We start from the raw sequence: 14,818 nt of genomic DNA, 5'->3' as shown, positions 1-14,818 counted from the left end.
CTGTTCATCTTGTTGGAACAGCGACGATTTTGGATTTGTTACTATCGACATGACTCGTAAACCTAACAATGGTAAATTTAGAAATAAAATCTACGACTTTTTAAACGTTGAAACGATATAAAATAACCATTAATCAAAAAACAAAAATATGACAAAACATAAAATAGAAGATAATTCGAAATTACGAGAGTACTTGTCTAAACGTTTCAAAGGTTGGAAATCAGAGAATCGAGGTTTTTACGAACAACACAAGCGTCAGGACCAACCTATTATCGATGCAATCAGTGGTCTTGGTAAAGAGATTAAGAGTGTTACAAAACAAAATAAAAAACTCATCAATGAATTGGTACCTCTTACTGCTAAAAATTATGCAGATTTTCCTCCTACGCCATTATCTAGTATCCACACTCCTCTGGTACTTAAGGAACCACCTGCTAAAGTAGCTATAGAAGAATCAGAGAAAATAGAATTGGGTCCCCTGGCAAGGGATTATTTGAGTACAGGAAAATTCGAAAAAGATGAAGTATTTGGATTGTATCCAACTATGGAGGGTAATGAAGACGTAGTATGGAAAATTGGCAAGTCTAAAGTAACATTTGAAGGGGATAACATAAAAATTAATTTGGGTGGGAGAAACAGCTGGTCCAGATATCCTGGTACCGTAGGGCTATGGGAGCTCATTACCAAAAAACAACCAAAAAATTTTACAGAAGATGATTATCAAAGTTACTCTGAAATTTTGACACTCTCTGATGCTTTGTACCAAAATAACGATGCTAGTCAAAAGCGTGTAAAATCGAGCAGCGGGGATAAATACAAAAATCTGATTAAACTTATCTGGAATCAACTCAAAACCGGTAGTGGTATAAAACAATACAATACTCTACCTAAGGAATTTGTATGGGTAAACGATGTGAGAAAACTTATAGATAGGTTGCTGGTTATAGCAGGGGAGGAAAATGCTGGGAACAATAATTTCCATAATGAGAAAATAGGTATTGTAAACATGATTAGTGACAAATTAGCTAATTTTATTGTAAACGATCCTAAAGGTATAGGATACTTAATTAAAATTATCAATACTTTACCTCCTAAATTCTGGAATATATTAGAGGGTCGAGGTTTAGTGAATGATATTATTAATAAACTTCCGTTCGAGTTACACGTACCTGGTTACCAATATTGTGGTCCCGGTACAAAACTTGAGAAACGAATAGAAAGAGGGGACAGGGGTATTAATCCTCTGGATGCTGCTTGCAAAGAGCATGATATTGCTTACAACACACACAAAGATATGAATGATCGTCATGTGGCTGATCAAAAACTGGAAGAGGCAGCTTTTGGAAGATTCACAAGCAGAGACGCATCATTGGGTGAAAAATAACAGCATTGGGTACAACTATTGCTATGAATACAAAACAAAAATTAGGGTGGGGTTTGTAAAATAAATACCCTGAAAAATAATAATAATAATAATAACAACAACATGAAACCAAAAGGAGTTGTGTACCAAATACCGTATCATGATCTTAAAAATTTAAAACTTAATTCGATTTTTAACTAAAAAACAACAAGAAAAGAAGAGGCAATGTATAGCCAAAGGAAACGAAATAAAATTATTACTCAGTACGCCACAATTAAAACGATTGCAAAATACAAGAAAGAAAACACACAGTGGTGGATTCATATTCAGCATTCCAGCTATTCCAACTGCCCCCAATGTATCCTTCCCTCACTAAATATCAACTTAAAAGTTTCGGTAAAACAAGTACCAGTATGCAGTAGGTATTTGAACTGCCTTGTGTATACCATCTTTTCGCACTATAGTAAACTGAGGAACTTCAATATGTTTTCCATGTTTTAGAAAACTAAACTTCAGAAATCGTAAACTACCATCAACAAAAAAATTCATGTGCCTGAGTGTATGGATATAATTTGTAAACATTGCCATCATTGGCGTACGTCCAGTGCCCTCGAGCATTTGGAACACTTTGTAACCTAACAATTTCCATAGAATAAAATTGACGAGTATCTACGTCATCTAGTCTGCTTAATACCGGTTCCAAGTGTTCGTTGATAGTACGAACCAACTCATCGTAGCTAGGTTTGATTTTTACATCAACATACACTTGTTTATATTCCTCTTTGAGATCGTGAAGTTGAGTAGCAAAACCTGATAAAGCAGATTCTTGACTTGCTTCAAGAGTAGTAATTTGTAACGTAATATTAGAAATAATCAAGTTTCAATTTAGAACTCTGGGTAGCAAGATCGTGTACTTGACTTCTGATTTCTGTAAATAATGCATGTAGTTCGTTAATTATTTGATTGTTGGGGAGACTAGCAACAGTTTCTCTGATTTGTGCAATTTCTGCTTGAATGTTTTTGATATCCTCAGATTTTAAAATTCGATGTACTGCTATCCTCATAGCTCTGATTTCCTGAGAAGTAGGCAAAGCGGCGAAAATATTCTTCAAGGTCGAACACGGCGAAGGATGATTGAGACAATATTGAGCACTTTCACTTTCATAGAACGTCGCGTGTCTCTCTTCTCAGAAGCGTGGGCTGCACCTGGTCAGGCGTCGGTCCGGAATCTCTCTAATGTGTCGGGCATCAAATCAAACGTCGTCCTGGAATTATCTCTCTCTGGTAACGGGCTTCGGTTGGACGTCGATCTGGAGTCATCCTTCTCTCTCTCTCTCTCGTAACGGGCGTCGGTTGGACGTCGAACTGGAAACGTCCTTCTGGGCGTCGGGCAATGTTGGGCTTCGCGGCGCTGTGTGTGTCGGTCGTCGGTCATCGGCGTCGGTTTCACCGGATGGTGGCTGTGCATCGTTGCAGGCGTCGGAGAAGGCGACGGCCTCCCTTGTCTATCTTTTTAGCCGCCCATTTTTTGGTACTCCACGCTTGGTAAAAACAAACCAACGCGTAATGCTTCACCAAATAAAGCGCACACTGGTAACTCTCTATCGGCAATTCGCTCACGGTACGTAATAAAAACAAAGTCCACGGAGACAAAACAATAGTCACGCGAGAGTGTAGCACGGAGATGCTCTCTCTCTACAAAATCCGGGTAAAACTGTGTGTTGAACTCGAAGTCCTGTAGATTTATACCAGATTCAAAATTGTCCGTTGAAAAACACGTTAGAGTGGTTTGGCTTGGGTTTCCGAAGAGATGGAAATGACCCCGGTCCATTGTCCCAAAATGCGGTCACGAGGCGCGTCCTCTGTTCTTGCTAGCTTGGGCTCCAGCTGATTATCCTGGTCATCCGTGAAAAATAAGCTTCGGCCTCCCGCGGCGAATTCTCCGTTGGTCCCGACGAAAATAAGTCTTCCCTTTCTCCGTGACGACCCGTGTTGGTGCAAATCAGCCAAATACTTTGCTGTCACTCAGAAAAACCCGTCTCCCAACTCCCGACGTCTGGCTCGGATACAAATTTTTCTACAAAATAAACCAAACCTCACACATTACATTTAAACATAATATGAATCAATAAACAAAAATGATTAATATCGAACGGTGTTTGTTCACATGTCACTGGATACCGTGACAATAGTATACAACGTATTGTATAATTTTTCCTTGGTGGGGAGGCACCCAATGTGAAAAAAATTAGGGAGAGCGCACCGAACGTGGATTATAGAGGGTCAGAACCTCCCACCTCTCTTTTGGACTTTCTTTTCATGGAAGAATAGGTAATATTTTGCATCTGTGCCTCCCCGATAGCGCAGTGGTAGCGTCGTTGCCTTGTAATCAAGGGGTGTCGGGTTCGATACCCGGTGGAGGCACATAGTGGTTCGGATCCCACTTTAAACTGTAGGTCCAGTCCCGATTAGCCTTACTGTGCACAAAGTGTACTTAAAACACCAAATAAATCAATCAATCAATCAATATTTTGCTCCATTTTCTTACCCATAATGACAATTAAATATGCATTTTTAGGAACTCGGGACCTCCTCAAGACTTTCTGCTTGTGCCCTTTGCAAACCAACCCCCCCCCCCTCTCTCTCTCTCTCTCTCTCTCTCTCTCTCTCTCTCTCTCTCTCTCTCTCTCTGTCCTGGTGGGAAAGCGCACAATGCGGAGTGAAAAGATATATATAGATCACCCATTCTAGAATAAATATCCTGAGGTAAGAGTGTGCCGTAATCAAAGGACATTTGTTGTGTTTTCATTTGTTACCCTGTGCTCTCTCAAGGGACAAGTTCACCATGGGGGGAAGGGGGTCACATTTGGCTTAATCTATTGCGTTTTATCCAAGGGAATATTTTACTTTTTCAGTGTTAAACGTGTACCATGGATACCTTTTACATTGTGACACATTCCAGAATTTCATGAATTGGTCGTAACACATTCTATGAGTTTCTAGCCTTTACATTATTCTTTGCAACTTAATTGTCTTGAGAGAGGAGAATTCATATTCGTACAGTGGGATCCATGAGTATTACCGTGCAAATTGTCCATCACCATGTTCGTCCACTTTGTTTGACCCAACAAGAGCTTCAATAATTAAGAGAAAGCTCAAAACAAGCTGTTGACAACTTCTACACCAGCATACATATAAATCCATCGGTTAAAAACACAAAGGATGTAAGAGAAAAATGAATGAAAATAGTAATGGACAATTTGCACGGTAATACTCATGGATCCCACTGTACAAGTCCAAAGACAATATTCCTCATCAAGGCTGCCGTTAACCCAAATACCCTCATATAATTTATTCCCGCCAATACGTTTTTCCCCATAATTATAGTAAATGCTTAATTACAATACTTGTTCAAAATATCCTATATAACTGAACGAGATACCATAATGCGTTTTTATTTTTACCTTTAATTCTTTGCTCTAACATTTTATTTCAAATGGGAATGTAACGTTGTGGAGTGGCCGCGGTGGCTCAGTCGGTAACGCGTCTGACTACCATGCTAAAGGTCCCGGGTTCGATCCCCGGCCGGTTCAAATCCGGGAACTTTTCTAACGATGGAAGCGGCCCCGGCGTCCACCCAGCGTCGAATAACATGGGTACCTGGGGGAAACCCTGGGGGGTAAAGGCGGTCAGGGGCGTGATGCTGATCACATCACCCCACTCACGACCGGATCAAGAAAGTGTGGGGCGTTACCCCCACACCCCCTATACGCCTTCATGGCGTGGTGTTATGCACAGGGGAACACTTTACCTTTTTTTTAGGTAACGTTGTGGACAACCAAGAAGTATTCCAGCATATAAAATTTGAAAAAAGCCGTTACTTGGCGCCGCCACCGGTGGAAACTGTAAATCATAAAAAGTCGAAAAGAGGATGGTCAATATCGTCGTGTTTCGCCATTTCATTATCTCAAGAAGACGGCCACGGTAAGTCGATGAAGTTAAATGAATTGTATATAAATAAGTTTGTGGAAAATTTAACATTATTTCGTAGAAAAAGTGAGTTCAATTTAATTATTTTCTGTTAAAATGAGCCATGATACATGCTTGCACTATACCATTTCTTTACTTGCATTAACAAGTGAATTAATATTAAACAAGAATATTGATTGATATTACATGACGTATCCAGTTTATAAACGTGTTTGGATGCAGGAATAGAAATCATCGGTTAAAGTGAATCCATGACTTGCACCTTTAACCGCATAAATACAAGTCTCTGCCTCTTCATCAATACAGAATAACAATTTAACCAGTCATCGGCTACATACAAAACTGCCGCAAAATGTACATTTGCTTTTCGCCAGGTCATAAGCTACATACAGTACAAACATCTAAGTCGTTTATGGAGAATAAGAGAAGCTTGCAAGTTAGTACTCCCCCTGCACTTAACTGTGTGTATTTCAGCACGGCTACCCACTCAACGAGGACGCCATGTTCTGAGCTCGTGGCGTGACTCTAGACAGAGCCCTACACCTCTTTGGGCACAAGAGCAATTCACCTCAGACGAGAGCTTGCAGCTGTAGTTGCATTCAGAGTTGTCCCTAACACTCGTTCAAACGAAAGGGAACTCTTTCAGTGATATGCTATGGTGGTGGCCAACTTGGCACGCAAAAAATACCTTATTTATTCTATGGAAGCAGTGTTGCAAAGTCCAATTTTGAAAGATTAGTACACGTCTGATTTTAATGTACTGGGGTAGTCTTCAAACAAGGGTCAGTTTTAGAATTAACAAAAGTAAAAATTGCACAGGAATAGTGTAATGCACAAGTATTATTCGGCAAATTGCCATGCTTATTTTCATGGAATTTTCTCTTGAATACTACGTACATTTACGGAACCAGATTTTTATGTACACTGATGTAGATGTTTTCAGCAGCTTGTTTGGCATTTTGTTTCAATTCCTGAAAAACTCATTGCGTAAAGAAAGCGAATATACATGGTGAAGAACAACTTGCTAGGTAATGTTGGGTTAATTAAGAACATTGCAGTTTCTATTCCGAGAATTTTATTATACCATCTTGCTCGGACGAACACAAGTGCTGAACAAAAAAAAGGCCGAGTCTGCTGCCACGCGCGTGTCAGCAGTAAAAATAAGCGTCAAATTTGCTCCTGCCACGTAATTCGTCTGCTAAGAGGATGTTACAAATCTTAAGAACAGATGAAGACGCAAAAATGCAAGTTTATGACTAGTGGGAATGAATGTACAGGTAATTTAGAACATTTTTTTTTAGAAAGCATTTAGCGATATTATTTTAATACTAACAGAACCTAACTACGAGAGCATTTAGGTTTATTATTAGAAGAATGGTAAGGGACCTAATCTTAAAACATTTTTGTGTAAGTAATTGCTAAAACTTCACAGTATGTGTTACAGACGTAATTGCGTATATAGCATGATGAAATCACGATAAAACAAAGACCGAGTCTGCTGCCACGCGCATGTCTCTTTTGAGGTTACAGCAGAAAAAGAACGTGGCAGCAGACACTACCCAAAAAAATCGACAGAACAAGACAGTTGAACATCGATAACCATGCAGCCTCGCACTGACTACAAACTATGTAGTATATCAACCCATGAATCTGATATATACTTTAGTATTTATTGATAAAACAACCTGCAGGTAATACATATGCATCCCACTGTATGACACGGTTGATAACATTGCTATATTGATTAAATATTAAATTTGCCGATACTATCCATTTCAATATTTCTAAAAATAGCATCTAACTGAACATAATATTTTAAGAATCTTATAATCCTATTTATGATGCAAAAGTGAGTTTGCTCCTCGTTTGAATTCGAATTTTAATTTGTCAGGGAAATACAGACGACAAAGATACATTTGTCAGTGGATCATTTTAGGAAGTCTCGTGATAAATCATCGCATCTTGTAACACTGGCAGGAAGAAGGAATTCTACGAATGAATCTGTGTGTAACGAACATCGCCTTATGGCACAAGGATGACCAAAGGGTCTTTGTGTTGAGCGAGGAGATTTCGTGTTCTCTCGTGACTGAACATTCTGTACCTCAGGAGAAGAGGTGCATGGGAAGACAAGAGTAGTGTGGAGGTAAAGAGGCTGTTAACGAAAGTCATTGTCATGGGGTCATTTCGACTGAAAGTTGTCACGAGACGCATGGTCAGCCGACCGTGCCCCTTGTTATCGGGGCTTACCCACCCGACTTCTATCCTCATGACCAGGCCCGTAGCCTCGGAGGGGAAGCGGGGGCTCATCCATTATCAGCATAGGCGTCGCAACAAATATTTGTAGAGGGGGGCAGACCACTGATGAAACTTGATTAATAGACTATAATAATTATTACCATGATTATAATTGTGATTTTACAATAAAAACTATTATAAGTTATTAAAAATAAAGCAATTTTATTGCAAATTTATTATTATTATTATTATATAAATAAAGATACTTTGATACTCGATCCACCGTGTAAGTGAATGTCCAACACAAGTGTTGTCCATTATTTCTCTTACATTTTGTACAGTTAGTGTACTGAGATTCATAGTTATTGTATTTTGTTATTAACTCTTACACATTCCGTTAAGAGAAAGGCTATAAAAGTTAGAGCCAAATTTTACTCGTAAAGTTTATATTGTGTGACCTCTCACAAAGAAAACTATACATTTTGATAGCTGTGGATCCATTTATTATTTGTATTAATAAATGGATCCACAGCTCTTCTTTAGTCTTCTTTGTACTACGTGGAAGCATGTGTAATATAGGGAGGTATTCTCCGAAATCTCATCTTGACATTGATGGTACATTGAAGCATGGGGGGGGGGGGGCTTATGCTACTAATATGTCAAAAGTTGAACCCACGCAATCGTTCGACGGCCCTAGTGTTGATGATCCCTTGCAATTTCCTTCCACCCTTTCGAACACCATTGGGACTCAACGCAACGTGCGATCATCACACAATAACTGCACGCTAAGCACAAGTCTTGTGTTCGTTTTACGTGACACGGCCATAAAATTTTATCCCCAATTAGCGACTCGGGTCTTAACAACCCGCGAATTAGTCTCGTTCGACCCTCTCGACCGCCATAGATGAATCGAATCCACTCCTACCCATCGCAGTTAAACGTGCGAGCGAGAGATCGTTACAAGCCATAAACGACATTCACACGGCGATGGTAGTGGCACCTAGTGTCAGCGTTCTTAAAGTATTTCGCAATGTTGCAAGAACGATAGACAAGAAAAACAAAAGAGTGAAGGAATTATTGAACCTATACCGGGAACCTCTGGTGCAAGCGAACGAAAAGAAGTTATCTGTTATCTGTATAAGTAGCGACACCAGGGGGCTCGACCAATGAACCCGTGGGAGGGAACGTGAGTGCATGGAAGGGGAAACGTGGCTGTGGATACCAGCCGTTTGCTGTGATGAAACAGTTGGATGACCAAACGTCCCGTTTTGACCGGGAGAGTCTCGTTTCACTGTCGTGTCCCGGTCGGCCCGTGATTGTTATTAAAGAAACACTACGTGTCTCATTTTATAAAAATCCAGGAGTTAGCTTCAAACCGAAGTCTAAATTTGAGACACATGCTAAAAAAAAATATGTTTTGTGTGTGTTTCGTTATTTGTAAAGCAGTGAATAAGCATGTAATTTATTTACAGAATTGCAACAAGAACAATTCCTGCGTATTGACACAAAATCGAAAGAAAAATCTAGAGTTGTGTGTCTGATATGTAGGGGTAAGGTTTTCGGGAAGATTTATAAACGGTTGATGAAGAATGAAGCTGCTTTCAAGAAGATTGGTTCTTCTGCTAAATACTTCTAGCATTCCTCAACTTCATCGTAGAACTAACATCGAAGGTTGATCAGAAGGGACGATAAAAGATATGTAAGTCATATCGAGTTTATAATAATTAATTTCTTTTGACAACGGGAGATCGTATTTCATTGTTTATGATGCATCATTTGTGTGATCCATCCATAAATAAGTAATAATAATACGTTAATAATAATAATAATAATAATAATTGTATAATTCGGCCAAACTGATTGTTCACGAATTGGGGGGGGGGGGGGATGATCTCCTTGGGATGTCCCGTTTTTGGATCAAAATATTATGGTCACCCTATGAAACGGGCGATGTGCCACGTAACTAACAGAATCCTCTTACAATCATTGTGGAAGTCAAATGCATTTTTAAGTACCATTTGTACTGGACGAAACATTGTGTTCAAATTGATTGAACGTCAAGGCCCGCATCATTGCAAAACCTAAAATTCACAGTCATTAGTACCAATTCATCCAAAACCTTGAATTGCTACTAATGAGGATTCATTAAGTGGTCATCATGACTCAACATAAGTTCTTGTGGAGCCTTTGTGCATTTGTAATGGAGACGAAATCTAACAGTGTGGAGGCATCATTTGGCAGCAGGTCGTTATTGCGCTGACTAAATGATCTAAATGGCAAGAACTTCCTCATCCATTTATCCACCTGGCCTCGTGTATCTTCAGTTCATCCAGATGTGAAACTCCAATTAGACAATGATTTATTTACCATCTGTTCTCATGGGAAAACAAGCTGGATGCACTTTTTGGTTTTATACCTTATTGTAAGATCTTGTAATGATCGATCATTAACGTTGAGAATTTCTTGCAACGATAATAATCAAATTAATAATTGTTTAACTTCTTTATTGACTGTTAATTGGTACATGCCGTCAGAACAGCTTCTTATCTTCAGAAAAGTTGCGAATATAACCTACATTTCAACCTTAACCGAGGTGTATTCGAGAAGGTTGAACAATGTCCTGTAGAAGAAAGTTCATTGGCCAACACAAAAATATCGCCTGTGCGATGTTTACGTTATAAATAACGCGATCGCTTACTTTGTTAGTAAACAGGAGGTGACTCGGTATTGGATTAAATTTTATTGTATGTTTTGGTGACCCAGTAATCAAGTGTTCGACTCACTCTCTTGCCTACGTAGCAGTGGCGGCGATTAGGGGGGGCGAAGGGGGCAGTTGCCCCCCAACTTTTCGACACTTTTGTCCCCGCACCATGCTAAATGTTATCTACAAAGGGAAATATACTGTCTTTGCCCACCTAGTTTTGGCACCTTGCCCCCCCCCCCCCACCGGTTTTGGGACCCGATTGCCGCCACTGCTACGAAGGTTATGGTTTAGAGTTCGATACAAGCCATATATATATATATATATATATCATCCAATCAACATTCATCTTCATACACTGCGATTACTGCACAGGAGTTTTGTCTTTGTACAGTGTAACACATAAGTATTTGGCTATTTGCAAGTAAATTGTGCACACCATTTTTATTATCTTTCTTTGAAACAAGCGCCAAACAAGCAAGCTGCGAACTTCTGCACCACCATACGTAAAAGTCCATTCACTCAAAATATGTAGGATTCAAGAGGAAAATTATTGAAAATAGTCATGGACAATTTGCCGAGGAATTGTGCGCGTCCAGTTTCCGCCATTTGATGTTCTGTCGTATGCAGACCGTTGCTGCGAAAGGCATGACTGCTAGAGAAGATTTTAATATAACTGTAAGAAGTTGAAATGTATAGTTCCGTGCAGTGTTTAAAATTCAAGTCAAGTATAGACACTCGTATTTATGAAAGCAGCGGGGAATCTGGCAACAGTGATTCCCTGCCCCTTTATGCAGAATGCTTAATACGATGTGTCAAAATACTTTGACTCGGTCCAACATTGCAGCCTATTACAACGCTTCCAGTGCGTAAGGCTAAAGCGCCACCTGTTGTCTTGTACCGTAGGTGGCAAATAAGCCTCTGTTTCCTTCCCACTCATCATTTATCATCACTCATGTCAGGACCACGTACTCGGCACTCACTGGTGGGTAGTAAGTGATTGGGCACGCGTATTCGCTGGCAATTTAGAATACTTAGAGCACAGATTTCTTGAGTGGAACAGCAAGAATCTCACATTGACATATTGATTCTATGTACAATCGTAAAGATAAACGTATTTCTCGACGATTTATTGGAAATTGTACTTGTAATTTGCTTAAACTTTTGAATATTTCTCTCCCTGTTATACTTTGGGCATTCCATTAGTACAGAGCATTCGCTACGAGACTCGGCGGCTAGCGGCTCGGTGAACGGGGTCCGCGACAGTCGCACGCTACAGTCTGTTTTTTTCGCTCTCCCTGCCTTCGCTCTCTTTCCCTTTCTGTTGACGTTGCAGACTGACGCCACTATAATCCTCCCTCGGAAGTTGTGTTGTGTTGTGTCCGTGTGTTGAAGATTATGGCTTAATATCGCACCACAAAAGTTTACATTACAACAAAGGATTTATCTTGTCGAGTGTTACTTCGGAAAGAGGAATTGTGGAGAAGTGCGACGACGTTTGGCAACGAAATTTCCTGGTGTTCCCGTTCCACATAAAGTAAAAAAAAGGTAAAGTGTTCCCCTGTGCATAGCACCACGCCATGAAGGCGTATAGGGGGTGTGGGGGTAACGCCCCACACTTTCTTGATCCGGTCGTGAGTGGGGGTGATGTGATCAGCATCACGCCCCTGACCGCCTTTACCCCCCAGGGTTTCCCCCAGGTACCCATGTTATTCGACGCTGGGTAGGCGCCGGGGCCGCTTCCACCGTTAGAAAAGTTCCCGGATTTGAACCGGCCGGGGATCGAACCCGGGACGTTTAGCATGGTAGTCAGACGCGTTCCACATAGGAACACTATATTAAACCTCGTAAAAAGGTTTAGAGTAACAGGAAAATAATGAATTCTAACTATAGTGTAAAATGTAACTAATTTTAAATGTGATCGTGAATGTCACCAATTAGCTTAGCGACTCCGAAAACTATGGATTCGACACTAATCTAGGTCATTTGTGGCATTTTATTTTTCACCCCCTATCACCTCCCATGCCGATAGGTGATGAACTTGGAGTTGAACCGCATTGGGAGTGTCACGACAATATGGATTCCATTCGCAACACAGCCTGAATGTTAGACAACCCGAGAAACACTATCGTTGTGCGGATTGCATAGAGTTACGGATGTATATTTGTGCGAAATTTAATTTCGGTGGTTCTCGATTATTTTTACATGTCACCCCTTCCCACCTCACCCCTAGGGGTGCCAGGCGTGTCTTACACCAACAGTATTTATTTCCAGATTGCAAGTGATACGTGTACCAAGTTTGGTTGAAATTGCTCCAGTCGTTCGAGAGTTATGCCGGAACAAACAAATATACACACCCACACACACACACACACACACACACACATACATTTATTTATATATATATGGTAAGTTTAGAGCCACTGTTATCGTGCACATTCATCGTCCAGTAACTTGAATATTACTGTGAAATAGCCAGTCATTTAAGATCTTGTTCATTCTACGAGAGACATCATTATAATGCAATGATATTCATTCATTCTTTTATTTTGGACCTAACAACTTTTAGGCCCTTTTTTACCACGATTATTTTTCTAGAACATATATTATTATTGTACTTTAAAAGTATCCTTAAATCTTCTTTCCTCTTTTTTAACAGAAGTTATATTAGGACTATTTAGATAAAGATTTAAAACGTTACCTTTTATATTCGCATGTTACATTTTCTTATGAATGTTAGCAAAATACGATTTGACCAACAAACTTCTCATTTTTTTTTTTTTTGGAAATTGGACCTTTAAATTATACCGGCTGTCTATAAATGATGTATACAATTTCCTTTCCATGTAGAACTAGAACTTTAATAAATTACATATATGTCTTCTCTGCTAAGATAAAATAAAGTATAAAGTCTTGTATAATGTATTTCTCTCCTTATTATATTTTAAGCATTCAAATATTATATGTTGCTCGTATGCACTTTCCGAGTCGTATTGATTAATTTGCTGTTTAAGTCCACTGTATGCACAGTATGGATAATCGGGACTTGACCTATTAGTCATATTCAAATATCTTATTGTTTGTTATTCTAATTCTGAATTAATATGTTGCGAAGTACAGTGGGGTCCATTAGTATTACCGTGCAAATTGTCCATCACCATGTTCGTGTACTTTATTTGACCCAATAAGAGCTTCAAGAATTAAAAGAAATCTTAAAACAAGCTGTTGACAACTCCTGCACCAGCGTACATAAAAATCCATCGCTTAAAAACACACAGGATGTAAGAGAAAAATTAATGAAAATAGTCGTGGACAATTTGCACGGTATTACTCATGGATCCCACTACATAGATATCCGATCTCAGTGTGTTTCTTGTGCAATTGGCATGATGAAACCACAATGGTAACTCGGTGTGCAATTCTCTGTGAGATTTCGTTTATCATAGTTATTGTTGTAACAATGTTACATTTTTCTTGTCTGTTTCTCGTTTTCATGGAAACAAAAATTACATCCGACGATTTCTCTGAGCATGACATATTTTGCTGAAATACGAACTTTCAAACAGAAAAGGTTTAAGTTCACTAAGAATAGAATGGAGGCTAAACATGAGGAATCTTCACTAGTTGTATTGTCATTGAGCAAATACATAGAAATCAGATAGTGAAAGACGAGTAGTTGTTATTTGTTTAATTAATTACTGATGTTAATTTACCAAAGAAATATGATAAAATTATTGATGTTATTGTGAAATGTGTTAAAGAATAACAGGAAATGAGAAAAATTTAAACTGTTGCGCAACACTCTACCCTTACCGGGCCGCTTCTGGCAGGAAAAACCCAAATAAACAACTAAATAGGCTCGTTAGTCCTGGGTTCCCATCCCGTTCCTCACCAGAGCGCTCGGAACCAAAGAATCAATCACAGGTAAGAATTTACTGAATTAATGTTACAGGGTGATGGCTGAAAACTCACAGAACCGCTTCTGGATGCTTTGTGAGTGATGGGAGGTCGCTGAAGTACGTAAAATCACTCTCCCTTCGGCTATCCGTTCACACACACTGCCCTGCAGGGTGCGAAATCCTGCGGAGACAGGGGGATTTCCCCCCACCAACATTCTTGGCTTCAAAAATCCCCACCACCAAAAAAATCCTGGGGGACAGGGTTTGTTATAAAAACAAAAGGCGAGCAATTAAATATCCTTTACTAAGGATAGTATCGAATACACACACAAAGTAATGTGTTTGTGAGTGTTGCATACTCTCTCCCATTCAAGAGACCATTTACAGATCTTACGCCAATAACAAATGTTACATTGATATAATATATTCATAATAAATGTAAAATAACAATGCAAGACAAATATAACTATGAAATCTAACTGATTTATACTAATAAAAAGCAAAAACAAAAACGTAAAAGATAATAAAAATATTTTAAATGTATTTTGTCATTTATGGACATCCTTAACCAGTCAGTATAGGAATTAGTTTGCTACTTTTTAAATATCTGATATATATAAAAGTATATGT

At 39.2% G+C, this 14,818-nt stretch overlaps 1 protein-coding gene across 2 annotated transcripts in view; it reads left to right on the top strand.

The window, feature by feature from the left end:
• The window catches only part of sha (shavenoid), a 509,126-nt gene that overhangs the window by 178,789 nt on the left and 315,519 nt on the right, over window positions 1-14,818 (top strand). Inside the window, exon 1 of one of the 2 annotated variants that reach the window (XM_083115603.1) lies at window positions 5,295-5,347. The exons of the other annotated variant lie outside the window; for it this stretch is intronic. The gene's annotated coding sequence lies outside the window, so the exon portion shown is untranslated. Of the gene's footprint in view, window positions 1-5,294; window positions 5,348-14,818 lie in introns of those variants that run through there. 2 annotated transcript variants of the gene reach the window in all.

Source organism: Lepisma saccharinum, chromosome 30 (genome assembly GCF_977018435.1).
Source record: "Lepisma saccharinum chromosome 30, izLepSacc3.1, whole genome shotgun sequence".
In the NCBI taxonomy this organism is placed as follows: Eukaryota; Metazoa; Arthropoda; class Insecta; order Zygentoma; family Lepismatidae; genus Lepisma; species Lepisma saccharinum.
Note: the sequence above shows the minus strand (reverse complement) of the source record. Positions and strands in the feature narration are given on the sequence as shown.